Below are 9573 nucleotides of genomic sequence, written 5' to 3'. Positions count from 1 at the left end.
GAGGGGCCCAGGAGACAGGTCGGCGCGGCCAAGGGCTGGGCCGCGCCGCCCTACCTCCTGGCCACCTCGTGGCCCCACTTCGTTGACTCTCCGGTCTTCTGGAAGCTTCGTGTGAAAATAGGCCCCTGGGCATTGATTTCGTCCAATTCCGAGAATATTTCCTTACTAGGATTTCTGAAACCAAAAACAGCAGAAAACAAAGAATCGGCTCTTCGGCATCTTGTTAATAGGTTAGTTCCAGAAAATGCATAAATATGACATAAAGTATGCATAAAACATGTAGATATCATCAATAATGTGGCATGGAACATAAGAAATTATCGATACGTCGGAGACGTATCAACATCCCCAAGCTTAGTTTCTGCTTGTCCCGAGCAGGTAAACGATAAACAAAGATAATTTCTGTAGTGACATGCCATCATAACCTTGATCATACTATTGTAAGCATATGTAATGAATGCAGCGATCAAAACAATGTAAATGACATGAGTAAACAAATGAATCATATAGCAAAGGCTTTTCATGAATAGTACTTCAAGACAAGCATCAATAAGTCTTGCATAAGAGTTAACTCATAAAGCAATAATTCAAAGTAGAGGTATTGAAGCAACACAAAGGAAGATGAAGTTTCAGCGGTTGCTTTCAACTTATAACATGTATATCTCATGGATAATTGTCAATGTAAAGTAATATAATAAGTGCAATATGCAAGTATGTAGGAATCAATGCTCAGTTCACACAAGTATTTGCTTCTTGAGGTGGAGAGAAATAGGTGAACTGACTCAACATAAAAGTAAAAGAAAGGCCCTTCAAAGAGGAAAGCATCGATTGCTATATTTGTGCTAGAGCTTTGATTTTGAAAACAAGAAACAATTTTGTCAACGGTAGTAATAAAGCATATGTGTTATGTAAATTATATCTTACAAGTTGCAAGCCTCATGCATAGTATACTAATAGTGCCCGCACCTTGTCCTAATTAGCTCGGATTACTTGTATTATCATCGCAATGCACATGTTTTAACCAAGTGTCACAAAGGGGTACCTCTATGCCGCATGTACAAAGGTCTAAGGAGAAAGCTCGCATCGGATTTCTCGCTATTGATTATTCTCAACTTAGACATCCATACCGGGACAACATAGACAACAGATAATGGACTTCTTTTTTATGCATAAGCAAGTAGCAACAATTAATTTTCTCATATGAGATTGAGGATATTTGTCCAAAACTGAAACTTCCACCATGGATCATGGCTTTAGTTAGCGACCCAATGTTCTTCTCTAACATTATGCAATGCTCTAACCATTTTGGTGGTAAATCTCCCTTACTTCAGACAAGACGAACATGCATAGCAACTCACATGATATTCAACAAAGAGTAGTTGATGGCGTCCCCAGGAACATGGTTATCGCACAACAAGCAACTTAATAAGAGATAAAGTGCATAAGTACATATTCAATACCACAATAGTTTTTAGGCTATTTGTCCCATGAGCTATATATTGTAAAGGTAGAGAATGGAAATTTTAAAGGTAGCACTCAAGCAATTTACTTTGGAATGGCGGAGAAATACCATGTAGTAGGTAGGTATGGTGGACACAAATGGCATAGTGGTTGGCTCAAGTATTTGGATGCATGAGAAGTATTCCCTCTCGATACAAGGTTTAGGCTAGCAAGGTCATTTGAAATAAACACAAGGATGAAGCGGTGCAGCAAAACTCACATAAAAGACATATTGTAAACATTATAAGACTCTACACCGTCTTCCTTGTTGTTCAAACTCAATACTAGAAATTATCTAGACCTTAGAGAGACCAAATATGCAAACCAAATTTTAGCATGCTCTATGTATTTCTTCATTAATAGGTGCAAAGTATATGATGCAAGAGCTTAAACATGAGCATAACAATTGTCAAGTATCACATTATCCAAGACATTATAGCAATTACTACATGTATCATTTTCCAATTCCAACCATATAACAATTTAACGAAGAAGAAACTTTCGCCATGAATATTATGAGTAAAGCCTAAGGACATATTTGTCCATATGCAACAGCGGAGCGTGTCTCTCTCCCACACAATGAATGCTAGGATGCATTTTATTCAAACAAAACAAAAAATAAAACAAACCGACGCTCCAAGCAAAGCACAAAAGATGTGATGGAATAAAAATATAGTTTCAGGGGAGGAACCTCATAATGTTGTCGATGAAGAAGGGGATGCCTTGGGCATCCCCAAGCTTAGATGCTTGAGTCTTCTTGATATATGCAGGGGTGAACCACCGGGGCATCCCCAAGCTTAGAGCTTTCACTCTCCTTGATCATGTTGTATCATCTCCCTCTCTTGATCCTTGAAAACTTCCTCCACACCAAACTCAAAACAACTCATTAGAGGGTTAGTGCACAATCAAAATATACATGTTCAGAGGTGACATAATCATTCTTAACACTTCTGGACATTGCACAAAGCTACTGAAAGTCAATGGAATCGAAATATCCATCAAACATAGCAAAATAGGCAATGCGAAATAAAAGGCAGAATCTGTCAAAACAGAACAGTTCGTAAAGACGAATTTTATTGAGGCACCATACTTGCTCAAATGAAAATGCTAAAATTGAATGAAAGTTGCGTACATATCAGAGGATCACTCACGTAAATTGGCATAATTGTCTGAGTTACCTACAGAGAATTTTGCCCAGATTCGTGACAGCAAAGAAATCTGTTTCTGCGCAGTAATCCAAATCTAGTATGAACCTTACTATCAACGACTTTACTTGGCACAACAATGCACAAAACTAAGATAAGGAGAGGTTGCTACAGTAGTAAACAACTTCCAAGACTCAAATATAAAACAAAGGTACTGTAGTAAAAATATGGGTTTTCTCCCATAAGCGCTTTTCTTTAACGCCTTTCAGCTAGGCGCAGAAAGTGTGTATCAAGTATTATCAAGAGACGAAGTGTCAACATCATAATTTGTTCTAATAATAGAATCATAAGGTAACTTCATTCTCTTTCTAGGGAAGTGTTCCATACCTTTCTTGAGAGGAAATTGATATTTAATATTACCTTTCTTCATATCAAGGATAGCACCAACAGTTCGAACAAAAGGTCTTCCCAAAATAATGGGACAAGATGCATTGCATTCAATATCCAAGACAACAAAATCAACGGGGACAAGATTATTGTTAACGGTAATGCGAATATTATCAACTTTCCCCAAAGGTTTCTTTGTAGAATGATCAGCAAGATTAACATCCAAATAACAATTTTTCAATGGTGGCAAGTCAAGCATATTATAGATTTTCTTAGGCATAACAGAAATACTTGCACCAAGATCACATAAAGAATTACAATCAAAGTCATTGACCTTCATCTTAATGATGGGCTCCCAACCATCCTCTAGCTTCCTAGGAATAGAAGCTTCGCATTCTAGTTTCTCTTCTCTAGCTTTTATGAGAGCATTTGTAATATGTTTCGTGAAAGCCAAATTTATAGCACTAGCATTAGGACTTTTAGCAAGTTTTTGTAAGAACTTTATAACTTCAGAGATGTGGAAATCATCAAAATTTAAACCATTATAATCTAAATCAATGGGATCATCATCCCCAATGTTGGAAAAAATTTCAGCAGTTTTATCACAGGTAGTTTCAGCAGTTTTAGCAGTTTCAGGCAGTTTTTCGCGCTTTGCATTAGAAGTGGAAACATTGCTAACACCAATTATTTTATTATTAATAATAGGAGGTGCAGCAACATGTGTAGCATTAGCATTACTAGTGGTGGTAATAGTCCAAACTTTAGCTATATTATCTTCTTTTTCATTTTCTTCTCTTTCCCACCTAGCACGCAATTCGGCCATCAATCTTATATTCTCATTAATTCTAACTTGGATGGCATTTGCTGTAGTAACAATTTTATTATTAAGATTTTCATTAGGCATAACTTTTGATTTCAAAAGATCAACATCAGCAGCAAGACTATCGACTTTAGAAGCAAGTATATCAATTTTCCCAAGCTTTTCTTCAACAGATTTGTTAAAAGCAGTTTGTGTACTAATAAATTCTTTAAGCATGGCTTCAAGTCCAGGGGGTGTGTTCCTATTATTGTTGTAAGAATTCCCATAAGAATTACCATAGCCGTTGCCATTATTATAAGGATATGGCCTATAGTTGTTACTAGAATTGTTCCAGTAAGCATTGTTATTGAAATTATTATTTTTAATGAAGTTTACATCAACATGTTCTTCTTGAGCAACCAATGAAGCTAACGGAACATTATTAGGATCAATACTAGTCCTATCGTTCACAAGCATAGACATAATAGCATCAATCTTATCACTCAAGGAAGAGGTTTCTTCGACAGAATTTAACTTCTTACCTTGTGGAGCTCTTTCCGTGTGCCATTCAGAGTAATTAATCATCATATTATCAAGAAACTTTGTTGCTTCACCAAGAGTGATGGACATAAAGGTACCTCCAGCAGCTGAATCCAATAGGTTCCGCGAAGAAAAATTCAGTCCTGCATAAAAGGTTTGGATGATCATCCAAGTAGTCAGTCCATGGGTTGGGCAATTTTTAACCAAAGATTTTATTCTTTCCCATGCTTGTGCAACATGCTCAGTATCAAATTGTTTAAAATTCATTATGCTACTCCTCAAAGATATAATTTTAGCAGGGGGATAATATCTACCAATAAAAGCATCCTTGCATTTAGTCCATGAATCAATACTATTCTTAGGCAGAGATAGCAACCAATTTTTAGCTCTTCCTCTTAATGAGAAAGGGAACAATTTTAATTTTATAATGTCACCATCTACATCTTTATACTTTTGCATTTCACATAATTCAACAAAGTTATTGAGATGGGCAGCAGCATCATCAGAACTAACACCAGAAAATTGCTCTCGCATAACAAGATTTAGTAAAGCAGGTTTAATTTCAAAGAATTCCGCTGTAGTAGCAGGTGGAGCAATAGGTGTGCATAAGAAATCATTATTATTTGTGGTTGTGAAGTCACACAACTTAGTATTTTCAGGAGTACCCATTTTAGCAACAGTAAATAAAGCAAACTAGATAAAGTAAATGCAAGTAACTAATTTTTTTGTGTTTTTAATATAGAGTGCAAGACAGTAAATAAAGTAAAACTAGCAACTAATTTTTTTGTATTTTAATTTAGTGCAGCAAACAAAGTAGTAAATAAAATAAAGCAAGACAAAAACAAAGTAAAGAGATTGCGATGTGGAGACTCCCCTTGCAGCGTGTCTTGATCTCCCCGGCAACAGCGCCAGAAAAAGAGCTTGATACGCGTACAGCACGCGTCCGTTGGGAACCCCAAGAGGAAGGTGTGATGCGTACAGCGGCAAGTTTTCCCTCAGTATGAAACCAAGGTTTAATCGAACCAGTAGGAGCCAAGAAGCACGTTGAAAGTTGATGGCGGCGAGATGTAGTGCGGCGCAACACCAGGGATTCCGGCGCCAACGTGGAACCTGCACAACTCAAACCAAGTACTTTGCCCCAACGAAACAGTGAGGTTGTCAATCTCACCAGCTTGCTGTAACAAAGGATTAGATGTATAGTGTGGATGATGATTGTTTGCAGAAAACAGTAGAACAATTGCAGTAGATTGTATTTCAGATGTAAAGAACGGACCGGGGTCCACAGTTCACTAGAGGTGTCTCTCCCATAAGATAAATAGCATGTTGGGTGAACAAATTACAGTTGGGCAATTGACAAATAGAGAGGGCATGACCATGCACATACATATTATGATGAGTATTGTGAGATTTAATTGGGCATTACGACAAAGTACATAGACCGCTATCCAGCATGCATCTATGCCTAAAAAGTCCACCTTCAGGTTATCATCCGAACCCCCTCCAGTATTAAGTTGCTAACAACAGACAATTGCATTAAGTATTGCGCGTAATGTAATCAATAACTACATCCTCGGACATAGCATCATTGTTTTATCCCTAGTGGCAACATCACATCCATAACCTTAGAGGTTTCTGTCACTCCCCTAGATTCACGGAGACATGAACCCACTATCGAGCATAAATACCCCCTCTTGGAGTTACTAGCAAAAACTTGGCCAGAGCCTCTACTAATAACGGAGAGCATGCAAGATCATAAACAACACATAGTTATAAATTGATAATCAACATAACATAGTATTCTCTATCCATCGGATCCCAACAAACACAACATATAGCATTACAGATAGATGATCTTGATCATGTTCGGCAGCTCACAAGACCCGACAATGAAGCATAATGAGGAGAAGACAACCATCTAGCTACTGCTATGGACCCATAGTCCAGGGGTGAACTACTCACTCATCACTCCGGAGGCGACCATGGCGGCGTAGAGTCCTCCGGGAGATGAATCCCCTCTCCGGCAGGGTGCCGGAGGCGATCTCCTGAATCCCTCGAGATGGGATTGGCGGCGGCAGCGTCTCTGGAAGGTTTTCCGTATCGTGGCTCTCGGTACTGGGGGTTTCGCGACGAAGGCTATTTGTAGGCGGAAGGGCAGGTCAAGGGGCGTCACGAGGGGCCCAGGAGACAGGTCGGCGCGGCCAAGGGCTGGGCCGCGCCGCCCTACCTCCTGGCCACCTCGTGGCCCCACTTCGTTGACTCTCCGGTCTTCTGGAAGCTTCGTGTGAAAATAGGACCCTGGGCGTTGATTTCGTCCAATTCCGAGAATATTTCCTTACTAGGATTTCTGAAACCAAAAACAGCAGAAAACAGCAACTGGCTCTTCGGCATCTTGTTAATAGGTTAGTTCCAGAAAATGCATAAATATGACATAAAGTATGCATAAAACATGTAGATATCATCAATAATGTGGCATGGAACATAAGAAATTATCGATACGTCGGAGACGTATCAGCGAGCCATGTGTTGTGGCGGTGGTTCGGTCGTCGTTCGACGGCCTAACCCTGTGTGCAAGAAGGAGAGGCTACGCCGAGGGGAAACCCTTGCCCGTTTAGGCCATGATGGCGACGTCCGCGGACGCCGTCCCCTTCTTGAAGGCGTCATGGGGCTTCTCTCCTTCTTCCTACTATCTCCGGGTGAAAACCCAAGATCCTCGGATCGGGCGGTGGCGGCACTCCGGTGTCGCGATCTTCTTGAAGACATCGTCTTGGAGTCCACAACACGTAGCTCTCCGAAGGTTGTGTGGCGAAGGTGGCTTCGTTTGGCGATCTTCGGCAAGGCTTGCTCCGTCTCCTTCCCTGGTCGAGCCTCCTTGGTGCTACTTCTCGGTATGTGAGCAACACGGGTCGGTCCTCGGTGGTGGTCGGCCTCCGGTGGCGCTTCTGCGACGAAGGAGTGTTGTTGAGGCGCGCGTGAAAATGGCTCGCTCTCGGGTGAGCTCCGGCCCGACACTGTAGACTCCAGTTCTTCTTCGAGTCCTCGTAGGCGCTTTGGCTGAGCTTCTTGGTCGCGCTTCCGATTGTAGCTTCTTCGGTAGTTCGTGTGGGTGTGTGGTGTCGGTCTGTAAGCTGGGTTCAGCACTTTGTATCGTTCTCGCCTTTGTTGGCTTTGTTAATTCAAAGTCGGGCACTTCAGTGCCTTTCATCTAAAAAATTGCCCAATTAATTACTTGCACAATTTCTTCTGCATCGCCATGGGAGAGCACAGGATTAGGACGGGTCGAGGTGCCTCCACTAGCGACCTCGAGGCGCTTGCGCCGGCGAACTCAAGGCGCCTCCACATGCTAGATAGAGGTGCCTCCACCGACGAGCTCAAGGGCTGCAGATGGTGCAAAAGATGGAGCCAGCGTCGGAGTTGCGTCCAGGCAGGGATGCAGCCGGCATCGGATGTGGGCTGGGAAGGCCCTCCTTGGCATGCAAGCTGGGGAAGAACGCCCGTGGCTCCATGTGCTCACCGCCGGGGGCACCCCCTGCTGCATGTCCGCCGCCGTGCGCCCCCCTGCTGCATGCTCGCCGCCGTGCGCCCCACTGCTGCACCTCGCGCGGCGACGGCCTCCCCCCGCTGCTTCCTCGTGCGACGACCTCCTCCTTTAGCCCCTCTCCGGCGAGCCCCCTTCCGCCCCTCTACTAGTCCTCCTTCCGCCCCTCTACTAATCCTCCAGACATGTGCTACTTGTGGTGGCCTCTCACGGAGAGAGAAAGAAATTAGATGGTTCAGAAAAGATAAGGCAGTGGGGAAGGAGAAGATAAGTGTCGCGGCTCCTATAGGACGCGATGACGTTTCTCGAATCATAACGTACCGCCGAGCGAACCGTGCGGTGTCGCTTTGTATCTTTTCCCATAAATAAAATGGTTTTATGCATCACTTGATGCACTTCTCGATTGAAATTACGGCCACGGAGGATCTCGCATCTTTGGCGGGTGGCTGCGCAAGAAGCTCTTTGATTTCTTTCCACCGATAAAAGTTCACCAAAACGAACACAAAAGGTTGATCCGTTTGTATGGCTGGCATATGCGGATTGTTTAGCTTTTCTACACGGGGAGGAGATATCGAATCTGGATTCGTCAGCAGGTGGAGAACGGGAGAAGAGACCACGCAGCCACGCAGGAGTAAGAGCAATGTTGTAGTGCGCCACCGGCTGATCGAATCAAAAGTCAAAGTAGTGGCTGTAGATTCATTCGAGTAGCTACTTGCTCTTTTTCCGAGGAACGTCGGAGAGTTCAGAGCTTCAGATCTCGCAGTTTTCATTTCGAGAAGTCAATGTACGTACTAATAAATACTATTCGATCTCAAACAATGTACGATGGAGAAATTTAAAGTAGTCTCCATCAACAGATTTCATATCGTACGCATAGTTCAATAAGTAATCTCTTCCGAGGTAGACAAGGCAGTTAAACTCCTTTGGACTATGCAGACTTTAGCTGGCCGGTGACAGTGACAACCATATGCAAACACTGATATGCCGGGCGTGCGTACATGTGTACTCTTTTTTGGGGGATTTGATAGTTCTCGAAATTAATTCTATGCTCAGTTAAATTCTACATAGTTTAATTGCATTGTGATTCGTATACATAAGTTATAAGTTGGATTTTAATTGAAATTTTTCAGTTGCAAGTGGAGTTGTAACTGAGATTTTTTCAGTTGCAACTAGGGATGAAACTAAGAAAAAAAATCCAGACTGTTACATTTGCTTCGTGATTTGTGCTAGTCATCAGTTGCAACATAAATTACAACTAAAATTTGATAACATCATATGATTAAAAATAAAGTTAGTTCGCAGTCGACGACTAAGAAATAGTCATATATCCTTCTTGTTACTCCGCAGGTACATTTGACTTTTGAAACAAAGAGAGCAAAAGCAGATTTTTACTAGCCGATCTTAATTAGCACGGACTACCATCACTAACTAGATCTTCATCAAGTTGTATACTTGGCAGATACATTTGACTTTTGAAACAAAGAGAGCAAAAACAGATTTCTATGCATTTCGCTCGTGTACTCTCGCTGTTTTTTTTTGAAAAATCGACTCTTGATCTTCATTATTTGTATCTAGCTACTTATGGGGATGGTTCCTTTTTCCACGTTGTGGATGCTCTCTAACTACTTTGGGCCGGCATGGTGCGACCAATGTTTTAAATAGCGCGT

Source organism: Lolium perenne, chromosome 1, assembly GCF_019359855.2.
Source record: "Lolium perenne isolate Kyuss_39 chromosome 1, Kyuss_2.0, whole genome shotgun sequence".
Classification (NCBI taxonomy): domain Eukaryota; kingdom Viridiplantae; phylum Streptophyta; class Magnoliopsida; order Poales; family Poaceae; genus Lolium; species Lolium perenne.
The sequence above is the reverse complement of the archived record's forward strand: the minus strand, read 5'-3'. Positions refer to the sequence as shown.